The 10,994-nt window shown below is 39.2% G+C and overlaps 1 pseudogene; it reads right to left on the bottom strand.

Moving 5' to 3' along the window:
- Positions 1 to 524: 524 nt before the first annotated feature.
- LOC138079678 (tigger transposable element-derived protein 1-like) lies at positions 525 to 10,642 on the bottom strand (annotated as a pseudogene).
- Between the last annotated feature and the right edge of the window lie 352 nt (positions 10,643 to 10,994).

The following is a 10,994-nucleotide window of genomic DNA, read 5'->3' on the forward strand; positions in this document are numbered from 1 at the left end:
CAGAGTCCAATTTCCTTTCAGGAGTATAGTTAAAACATCTTTGTTTGTCAGGGAAAATAATTTACAGGGTTTACTTAACAGAGCATATCACTTTGGATACACAGCAGCTCTTATCTTCTACTTAACAAGAGATTATATTTTCATATTGAAAAGGTTTAATTCTGCAGATAGAGGCAGAGTGCTTTTTGTTTGTTTGTTTTTATCTTGACAGTATGCTGGTGTGGAGGCTGCTGAATGCTGATTTCACAGGGTGACACTGCTTTTCCAGTTAGGGGCACAAGAAGAGAAAACAGACAGATATGGATAGAGCATACCTTGGAGAGATTGTTGGTTCAGTTCCAGACCACCACTATTAAGCAAATATGGAAAGAAAATGAGTCACAGAAATTGTTTTGTTTTCCAGTGCCTATAAAAGTCCTGTTTACATTACACTGTAGTCTATTAAGAGTGCAGTAGCATTATGTCTAATAAACAATGAACATACCTTAAGTTAAATTTACTATATTGCTAAAAATTATGAGCCTTTAGCTAACTGTAATTTTTGCTGGTAGAGGGTCTTGCCTCCTTGTTATTAGCTGCTGACTGATCTGGGTGGTGGTTGCTGAAAGTTGGGTTGTCTGTGGCAATTTCTTGAAATAAGACGACAGAGGTTTGCTGAATTGATGGACTCTTTCATGAACAATTTCTCTGTAGCATGCAGTGCTGTTTCATAGCAGCTACCCACCGTTGAAGTTCTTTCAAACTTGGAGTCAGTCTTTTCTGGTGCTGCTGCTGCTTTATCAACTAAGTTTATGTAATTTTCTAAATTCTTTTCCATTATTTCCACAATCTTCATAGCATCTTTCCCAGTGATAGATTCTATTTTAAGGAACCACTTTCCTTGCTCATCCACAGGAAGGAGCTCCTCATCTGTGAAAGTTTTATCATGAGATTGCAGCAATTCAGGAGCATCTTCAGGCTCCACTTCTAATTCTAATTTTCTTGCTATTTCCACTGTATCTGCAATTATTCCTCCACTGAAGTTTGTACCCTCAAAGTCATCCATATGGGTTGGAATCCACATGGATTTCCAATATTCTTGGAGGTGGATTCTGTTAATATTGCTATTTTGACCTATTGCCAGGAGTCACATATGTTCTTTTTTATTTTTATTTTTTTTCCTTTTTTTTTTATTAAATTTTAAAATCTTTAATTCTTACATGTGTTCCCAAACATGAAACCCCCTCCCACCTCCCTCCCCATAACATCTCTGTGGGTGATCCCCATGCACCAGCCCCAAGCATGCTGTATCCTGCGTCAGACATAGACTGGCGATTCATATGTTCTTTTTTAAAAAAAAATTTATTTATTTTAATTGGAGACTAATTACTTTACAATATTGTATTGATTTTGCCATACATCAACATGAATCTGCCACGGGTGTACACGTGTTGCCAATCCTGACCCCCCCCTCCCACCTCCCTCCCCATACCATCCCTCTGGGTCATCCCTGTGCACCAGCCCCAAGCATCCTGTATCATGCATTGAACCTGGACTGGCAATTCGTTTCACATATGATATTATACATGTTTCAATGCCATTCTCCCAAGTCATCCCACCCTCACCCTCTCCCACAGAGTCTAAAAGACTGTTCTATACATCTGTGTCTCTTTTGCTGTCTCGCATACAGGGTTATCATTATCATCTTTCTAAATTCCATATATATGCATTAGTATACTGTATTTTTCTTTCTGGCTTACTTCAGTCTGTATAATTGGCTCCGTTTCATCCACCTCATTAGAACTGATTTAAATGTATTCTTTTTAATGGCTGAGTAATACTCCATTGTGTATATGTACCACAGCTGTCTTATCCATTTGTCTGCTGGACATCTAGGTTGCTTCCATCTCCTGGCTATTATAAACAGTGCTGCAGTGAACATTGGGGTACACATGTCTCTTTCAATTCTGGTTTCCTTGGTGTGTATGCCCAGCAGTGGGATTGCTGGGTCATATGGCAGTTCTATTTCCACTTTTTAAAGGAATCTCCACACTGTTCTCCATAGTGGCTGTACTAGTTTGCATTCCCACCAACAGTGTAAGAGGGTTCCCTTTTCTCCACACCCTCTCCAGCATTTATTGCTGCTAGACTTTTGGATCGCAGCCATTCTGATTGGCGTGAAATGGTACCTCATTGTGGTTTTGATTTGCATTTCTCTGATAATGAGTGATGTTGAGCATCTTTTCATGTGTTTGTTAGCCATCTGTATGTCTTCTTTGGAGAAATGTCTATTTAGTTCTTTGGCCCATTTTTTGATTGGGTCATTTATTTTTCTGGAGTTGAGCTACAGGAGTTGCTTGTGTATTTTTGAGATTAATTCTTTGTCAGTTACTTATTTGCTATTATTTTCTCCCATTCTGAAGGCTGTCTTTTCACCTTGCTTATAGTTTCCTTTGTTGTGCAGAAGCTTTTAATTTTAATTAGGTCCCATTTGTTTATTTTTGCTTTTATTTCCAATATTCTGGGAGGTGGGTCATAGAGGATCCTGCTGTGATTTATGTTGGAGAGTGTTTTGCCTACGTTCTCCTATAAGAGTTTTATAGTTTCTGGTTTTACATTTAGATCTTTAATCCATTTTGTGTTTGTTTTTGTGTATGGTGTTAGAAAGTGTTCTAGTTTCATTCTTTTACAAGCAGTTGACCAGTTTCTTCAGCACCACTTGTTAAAGAGATTATCTTTTCTCCATTGTATATTCTACTTTCCTTTGTCAAAGATAAGGTGTCCATGGGTGCGTGGATTTTTCTCTGGGCTTTCCGTTTTGTTCCACTGATATATATTTCTGTCTTTGTGCCAGTACCATATTGTCTTGATGACTGTGGCTTTGTAGTAGAGCCTGAAGTTAGGCAGGTTGATTCCTCCAGTTCCATTCTTCTTTCTCAAGATTGCTTTGGCTATTCAAGGTTTTTTGTATTTCCATACAAATTGTGAAATTATTTGTTCTAGCTCTGTGAAAAATATCGCTGGTAGCTTGATAGGGATTGCATTGAATCTATAGATTGCTTTGGGTAGTATACTCATTTTCACTATATTGATTCTTCCAATCCATGAACATGGTATATTTCTCCATCTATTAGTATCCTCTTTGATTTCTTTCACCAGTGTTTTATAGTTTTCTATATATAGGTCTTTTGTTTCTTTAGATATATATATTCCTAAGTATTTTATTCTTTTCATTGCAATGGTGAATGGAATTGTTTCCTTAATTTCTTTTTCTATTTTCTCTTTATTAGTGTATAGGAATGCAAGGGATTTCTGTGTGTTGATTTTATATCCTGCAACTTTATTGTATCCATTGATTAGCTCTAGTAATTTTCTGGTGAAGTCTTTAGGGTCTTCTATGTAGAGGATCATGTCATCTGCAAACAGTGAGAGTTTTACTTCTTCTTTTCCAATTCAGATTTCTTTTATTTCTCTTTCTGCTCTGATTGCTGTGACCAAAACTTCAAAAACTATGTTGAATAGTAGTGGTTAAAGTGGGCACCCTTGTCTTGTTCCTGACTTTAGGGGAAATGCTTTCAATTTTTCACCATTAAGGATAATGTTTGCTGTGGGTTTGTTATATATAACTTTTATTATGTTGAGATATCTTCCTTCTATTCCTGCTTTCTGGAGAGTTTTTATCATAAATGGATGTTGAATTTTGTCAAAGGCTTTCTCTGCATCTATGGAGATAATCAAAAGGCTTTTATTTTTCAATTTGTTAACGTGGTGTATTACATTGATTGATTTGTGGATATTGAAGAATCCTTGCATCCCTGGGATAAAGCCCACTTGGTCATGATGTATGATCTTTTTAAAGTGTTGTTGGATTCTGATTGCTAGAATTTTGTTAAGGATTTTTGCGTCTATGTTCATCAGTGATATTTGTGTGGCATCTTTGTCAGGTTTTGGTATTAGGGTGATGGTGGCCTCATAGAATGAGTTTGGAAGTTTACCTTCCTCTGCAGTTTTCTGGAAGAGTTTGAGTAGGATAGGTGTTAGCTCTTCTCTGAATTTTTGGTGGAATTCAGCTGTGAAGCCGTTTGGACCTGGGCTTTTGTCTGCTGGAAGATTTCTGATTATAGTTTCAATTTCCGTGCTTGTGATGGGTCTGTTAAGATTTTCTATTTCTTCCTGGTTCAGTTTTGGAAAGTTGTACTTTTCTAAGAATTTGTCCATTTCTTCCAAGTTGTCCATTTTATTGGCATATAATTGCTGATAGCAGTCTCCTATGATCCTTTGTATTTCTGTGTTGTCTGCTGTGATCTCTCCATTTTCATTTCTAATTTTATTGATTTGATTTTTCTCTCTTTGTTTCTTGATGAGTCTGGCTAATGGTTTGTCAATTTTATTTATCCTCTCAAAGAATCAGTTTTTGGCTTTGTTGATTTTTGCTATGGTCTCTTTTTTTTCTTTTGCATTTATTTCTGCCCTAATTTTTAACATTTCTTCCCTTCTACTAGCCCTGGGGTTCTTCATTTCTTCCTTTTCTAGTTGCTTTAGGTGTAGAGATAGGTTATTTATTTGACTGTTTTCTTGTTTCTTGAGGTATGCCTGTATTGCTATGAACTTTCCCCTTAGCAATGTTTTTACAGTGTCCCATAGGTTTTGGGCTGTTGTGTTTTCATTTTCATTTGTTTCTATGCATATTTTGATTTCTTTTTTTCTTTTTTGTTGGTTATTCAGCAGCGTGTTGTTCAGCCTCCATATGTTGGAATTTTTAATAGTTTGTCTCCTGTAATTGAGATATAATCCTACTGCATTGTGGTCAGAAAAGATGCTTGCAATGATTTCATTTTTTTTTTAAATTTACCAAGGCTAGATTTATGGCCCAGGATGTGATCTATCCTGGAGAAGGTTCCGTGTGCACTTGAGAAAAAGGTGAAATTCATTGTTTTGAGGTGAAATGTCCTATAGATATCAATTAAGTCTAACTTAATTGATTAACTCAATTGAGTCTATTGGATCATTTAAATTTTGTGTTTCCTTGTTAATTTTCTATTTACTTGATCTATCCATAGGTATGAGTAGGGTATTAAAGTCTCCCACTATTATTGTATTATTGTTAATTTCCCCTTTCATACTTGTTAGCATTTGTCTTACATATTGCGGTGCTCCTATGTTGGGTGCATATATATTTATAATTGTTATATCTTCTTCTTGGAGTGATCCTTTGATCATTATGTAATGTCCTTCTTTGTCTCTTTTCACAGCCTTTGTTTTAAAGTCTATTTTATCTGATATGAGTATTGCTACTCCTGCTTTCTTTTGGTCTCTATTTGTGTGAAATATCTTTTTCCAGCCCTTCATTTTCAGTCTGTATGTGTCCTTTGTTTTGAGCTGTGTCTATTGTAGACAGCATATATAGGGGTCTTGTTTTTGTATCCATTCAGCCAGTCTTTGTCTTTTGGTTGGGGCATTCAACCCATTTACGTTTAAGGTAATTATTGATAAGTATGATCCCGTTGCCATTTACTTTATTGTTTTGGGTTCGAGTTTATACACCCTTTTTGTGTTTCATGTCTAGAGAAGATTCTTTAGCATTTGTTGGAGAGCTGGTTTGGTGGTGCTGAATTCCCTCAGCTTTTGCTTGTCTGTAAAGCTTTTGATTTCTCCTTCATATTTGAACGAGATCCTTCCTGGGTACAGTAATCTGGGCTGTAGGTTCTTTTCTTTCATCACTTAAGTATGCCCTGCCATTCCCTCCTGGCCTGAAGAGTTTCTATTGAAAGATCAGCTGTCATCCTTATGGGAATCCCCTTGTGTGTTATTTGTTGTTTTTCCCTTGCTGCTTTAATATTTGTTCTTTGTGTTTGATCTTTGTTAATTTGATTAATATGTGTCTTGGGGTGTTTTGCCTTGGGTTTTTCCTGTTTGGGACTCTCTGGGTTTCTTGGACTTGGTTGATTATTTCCTTCCCCATTTTAGGGAAGTTTTCAACTATTATCTCCTCAAGTGTTTTCTCATGGTCTTTCTTTTTGTCTTCTTCTTCTGGGACTCCTATGATTCAAATGTTGGGGCATTTAACATTGACCCACAGGTCTCTGAGATTGTGCTTATTTCTTTTAATTCGTTTTTCTTTTCTCCTCTCTGATTCATTTATTTCTACCACTCTATCTTCTGCCTCACTAATTCTATCTTCTGCCTCCATATTCTACTATTTGTTCCCTCAAGAGTGTTTTTTGATCTCATTTATTGCATTATTCATTATATATTGACTCGTTTTTATTTCTTCTAGGTCCTTGTTAAACCTTTCTTGCATCTTCTCAATCCTTGTCTCCAGGCTATTTATCTGTGATTCCATTTCGTTTTCAAGATTTTTGGATCATTTTCACTATCATTATTTGGAATTCTTTATCAGGTAGATTCCCTGTCTCTTCCTCTTTTGTTTGGTTTGACGGGCATTTATCCTGTTCCTTTACCTGCTGGGTTTTCCTCTGTCTCTTCATCTTGTTTATATTGCTATGTTTGGGGTGGTCTTTCTGTATTCTGGCAGTTTGTGGAGTTCTCTTTATTGTGGAGTTTCCTTGCTGTGGGTGAGGTTGTAGGGATGGCTTGTCAAGGTTTCCTCGTTAGGGAAGCTTGTGTCGGTGTTCTGGTGGGTGGATCTGGATTTCTTCTCTCTGGAGTGCAATGAAGTGTCCAGTAATGAGTTATGAGATGTCAATGGATTTGGAGTGACTTGGACAGCCTGTATACTGAAGCTCAGGGCTGTGTTCCTGTGTTGCTGGAGAATTTGTGTGGTATGTCTTGCTCTGGAACTTGTTGGCCCTTGGTTGGTGCTTGGTTTCAGTGTAGATATGGAGGGGTTTGATAAGCTCCTGTTGATTAATGTTCCCTGGAGTCAGGAGTTCTCTGGTGTTCTCAGGATTTGGACTTAAGCCTCCTGCTTCTGATTTTCAGTCTTATTTTTACAGTAGCCTCAAGACTTCTCCATCTATACAGCACCATTGATAAAACATCTAGGTTAAAGATGAAAAATTTCTCCACAGTGAGGGACACCCAGAGAGGTTCAGAGTTACATGGAGAAGAGAAGAGGGAGGAGGGAGATAGAGGTGACCCGATGAGGTGGGATCAGAAGAAGAGAGAGCAAGCTAGCCAGTAATCACTTCCTTACGTGCACTCCACAGTCTGGACCACTCAGAGATGTTGATGGAGTTATACAGAGAAGAGAAGAAGGAGGAAGGAGACAGAGGTGACCAGAAGGATAAAGGGGGGAATCAAAAGGAGAGAGACAGATCCAGCCAGTAATCACTTCCCTAAGTGTTCTCCACCATCCGGAACACACAAAGAGATTCACAGAGTTGTATAGAGAAGAGAAGGGGGAGGGAGGAGATAGAGGCGACCTGGTGGAAAAAAAGGAGAGTCCAAAGGGGGAGAGTGGTCAAGCCAGTAATCTCGCTCCCAAGTGAAATTTGGTACTGAAGATTGGGTCCTTAAAGGTACAAAATTGATAATAAATACCAAAAAGCAAAGATTGAAAATCTAGAGTAGAGGTTGGATTTTCAAAACTACAATATTAAAGAAAAAAAGTCACAAAAATTATAAAATATATATATATATAAAGTTTGCTTTAAAAATAGGGTCTCTTTTTTTTGCAAAGTAATAGTAGGTTATAAAAATGAAAATTAAAGGAGTAATAAAGGACTTAAAATTTTTTTAATTAAAAAAATAAAGAATGATAGTAAAAATATACTAAGACTTTCTCTGGTGTTGTGGGCAGTGTGGGGTCAGTTCATTTTCCGATAGTTCCTTGATTGGCTTATATTTCTCAAGATCTATAGGCCCCTTCCTCTGTAGTCGGTACTAACTACAGGGTTTTAATCTATACCACCTGTCACTTCCAAGGAGGTTCCCTCTGTTGTAGCTTCTTCTGTTTGGTGGTCTCTTCAGTGTCTAATTTCTGCCCTGGCCCAAGGGGGCGGTGGTGGACACTTTTTTAGGCTCACTTGTTCAGTCGTGCTGTGGGGAGGGAAGGACGCTGCAAACAAATAACACTGGCCTGTGTTTGCAGTGTCTCGGCCACACTGGGTTTGCCCCCGCTCACAGCGTGTGTGCTTTCCCTGTCTACACTGCTTAGATTCTAGGTTGCTCTGCCGGGAACTGTCTAAGGTTGGCCCTGGGTTGTATGCACTTCCCAGGTCTAAGCTGCTCAGGTTCAAGTACTCGGGTAGTCCTCAGAGGGGCAGACTCAGTTGGGCCTGCGTTTTGTGCCCTTCCCAGATCCGAACAGCTCAGGTGACCAGGCGTTTGGTGAGCGTGGTCGCTGCAACTTATCACCTCCCCCATCCATGCTGCTCAGTTTTCTGGGTGTACAATCGGCGTACCTTCTCAGGCGGATGTTGACCATCCAGAATCCCAAGAAGTCTTAGTTAACAAGGATGCCTGCTTGCAGTTTGGTAGATAATGCCTCTCTGGGGCCGCAATTGCTGCCTTCTGGCTCTAGCTGTCTGTCACTGGAGGGGGTGGTCTGCAGCCGGCTGGCTCTGCCCAGTCCTTTGTTCTGTGAGCGGGCCTGATGGTATCTTAGGTTAGGGCTTTTCGCGTGGTAGCTATCCCACAGTCTGGTTTGCTAGCCCAAGTTAGTTCCTTCAGATTGCCCTCGGGGCATTTAGGCCCGGTTCTTAGTCTAAGCAATGCAGCCCGCGCTTCCCTGCCCAGCCCCCATTTGCTAGTGGCGGATGCAGGCATCTGCACTGCTTCTCCGCTGGGGGAGTTACCACTGGGCACATAATCTGTGGGGTTTAATTATTTATTTATTTTTCCTCCCAGTTATGTTGCCCTCTGTGGTTCCAAGGCTCACCACAGACTCGGCAGTGAGAGTGTTTCCTGGTGTTTGGAAACTTCTCTCTCTTTTTTAAGACTCCCTTCCTGGGACGGAGCTCCATCCCTACCTCTTTTGTCTCTCTTTTTGTCTTTTATATTTTTTTTCCTACCTCCTTTTGAAGACAATGGGCTGCTTTTCTAGATACCTGACCTCCTCTGCCAGCATTCAGAAGTTGCTTTGTGGAATTTATTCAGCATTCAAATGTTCTTTTGATGAATTTGTGGGGGAGAAGGTTATCTCCCCGTCCTATTCCTCTGCCATCTTAGGACCACCCCCACAAATGTTCTTAATGACATCTAAAATGGTGAATCATTTCCAGAATATTTTCAATGGACTTTTCCCAGATTCATCAGAGAAATCACTGCCTATGGCAGGTGTTGCCTTATGAAATTTATTTCTTAAAAAAAATAAGACTTGAAAGTCATAATTACCCTTTGATTCATGGGTGATGAATGAATGTTGTGTTATTAGATATGAAAAGAATGTTAATCTCATTGTACATTTTTAGCAGAGCTGTTGGGTGATCAGGTACATTATCGATGAGCAGTAATATTTTTAAAGGATTCTTTTCTACTGAGTGGTGGGCTTAAAATATTTAATAAGCTATGTTGTAAACAGATGTGCTGACATTCAGGCTTTGTTTTTCCATTTATAGACCACAGACAGAGTAGGTGTAGCAAAATTCTTGAGAACACTAGAATTTTCAGAATGGTGAATGTGCAATGGCCTCAATTTAAAGTCACCAACTGCATTAGCCCATAACAGGAGAATAATCCTATCCTTTGAAACTTATAAGCCAAGCATTGACTTCTCCTCTCTAGCTATGAAAATCATAGATGACATCTTCTTCCAATATAAGGCCATTTTGCCTACATTGAAATACTGTTACTTGGCATGCATGTGTACATGCTCAGTAGCACTCTTTGTGACCCAATGGACTCTAGCCCATCAGCCTCCTCTGTCATGGGATTTCTCAGGCAAGGATACTGGGTTGCCATTTCCTCCTCCAGGGGATCGTCCCGACTCAGGGATCAAACTCACATCTCCTGTGTCTCCTACATTGGCAGGCAGATTCTTTACCATTCTGAGCCAACTGGGAAACCCATTACTTAGCATAGATAACTGCTTTAATTATCTTAGTTAAGTCTTTTGCTGTTTCACCTTGTGTTTTTATGTTATGGAGATGGCTTCTTTCCTTATATCTTATAAAGCAACTTCTTCTATGTTTGGACTTTTTTTCTGCAGTTTCCTCACCTCTCTCAGCCTTCATAGAATCAAAGAGAGTTAGGGCCTTTCTCTGGAATAGGCTTTGGTTAAGGGAATGTTGTGGCTGGTTTAATCTTCAACCCAGACCACTAAAATATTCTCTATATCAGCAATGAAGCTGTTTTGATTTCTTATCATCTTGTGTTCACTGGAGTAGGACTTTTAATTTTCTTCAAGGACTTATCTTTGCATTCACGACCTTGCTAACTCTGATGCAAGAGGCTTAGCTTTTGGCCCACCTCACTCAGATTGATTATAGTTTCTAGCTTTTGACTTAAATGGAGAGATGTACAACTCTTCCTTTTGCTTGAATGTTTAGAAGCCATGGTAGAGTTATAAAGTGGCCTAATTTCAATATTGTTGTGTCTCAAGGATTGGGGAGCCAGAGAGGGAGAAAGAGGAACAGACTATAAATGAAGCAGCCAGAACACTCACATTTGGATTTGATGACTTATGAGGGTATGGTTCCTGGTGCCCCAGAGCAAATACAGTAGTCCCCAGAGCAATTACAGTAGTAATATCACAGATCATTGATCACAAGGGCACTGTAACAAATATAGTAATGAAAACATTGGAAATACTACAAAAATGACCAAAATGCTGATGCCTAGATTCTAACCCAAACCAGACTAATTTGAGTCCCTGGGAGTGGTACCTGGGCCATGTTTCTTTCAAAAGCGCCCCTGCACCAAGTTTTGGGGTATCAACAATGAGTAAGATCAAGTTTCAACTCTCAAACTTTTGACACCTGGCAGGGAAGACCAGAGGACCCCACCTAGATAACTGTAATGCTGTCAGGTAAGTGCTGCGCTTATATAGGGTAAAAAGTTTCTGGGGAAGCTTAGGGGAAGCCGGGAAATTATGCACAGTGGAAGGAAGTCAA

The sequence above is a fragment of the Capricornis sumatraensis genome, chromosome 5 (genome assembly GCF_032405125.1).
Source record: "Capricornis sumatraensis isolate serow.1 chromosome 5, serow.2, whole genome shotgun sequence".
NCBI lineage: Eukaryota > Metazoa > Chordata > Mammalia > Artiodactyla > Bovidae > Capricornis > Capricornis sumatraensis.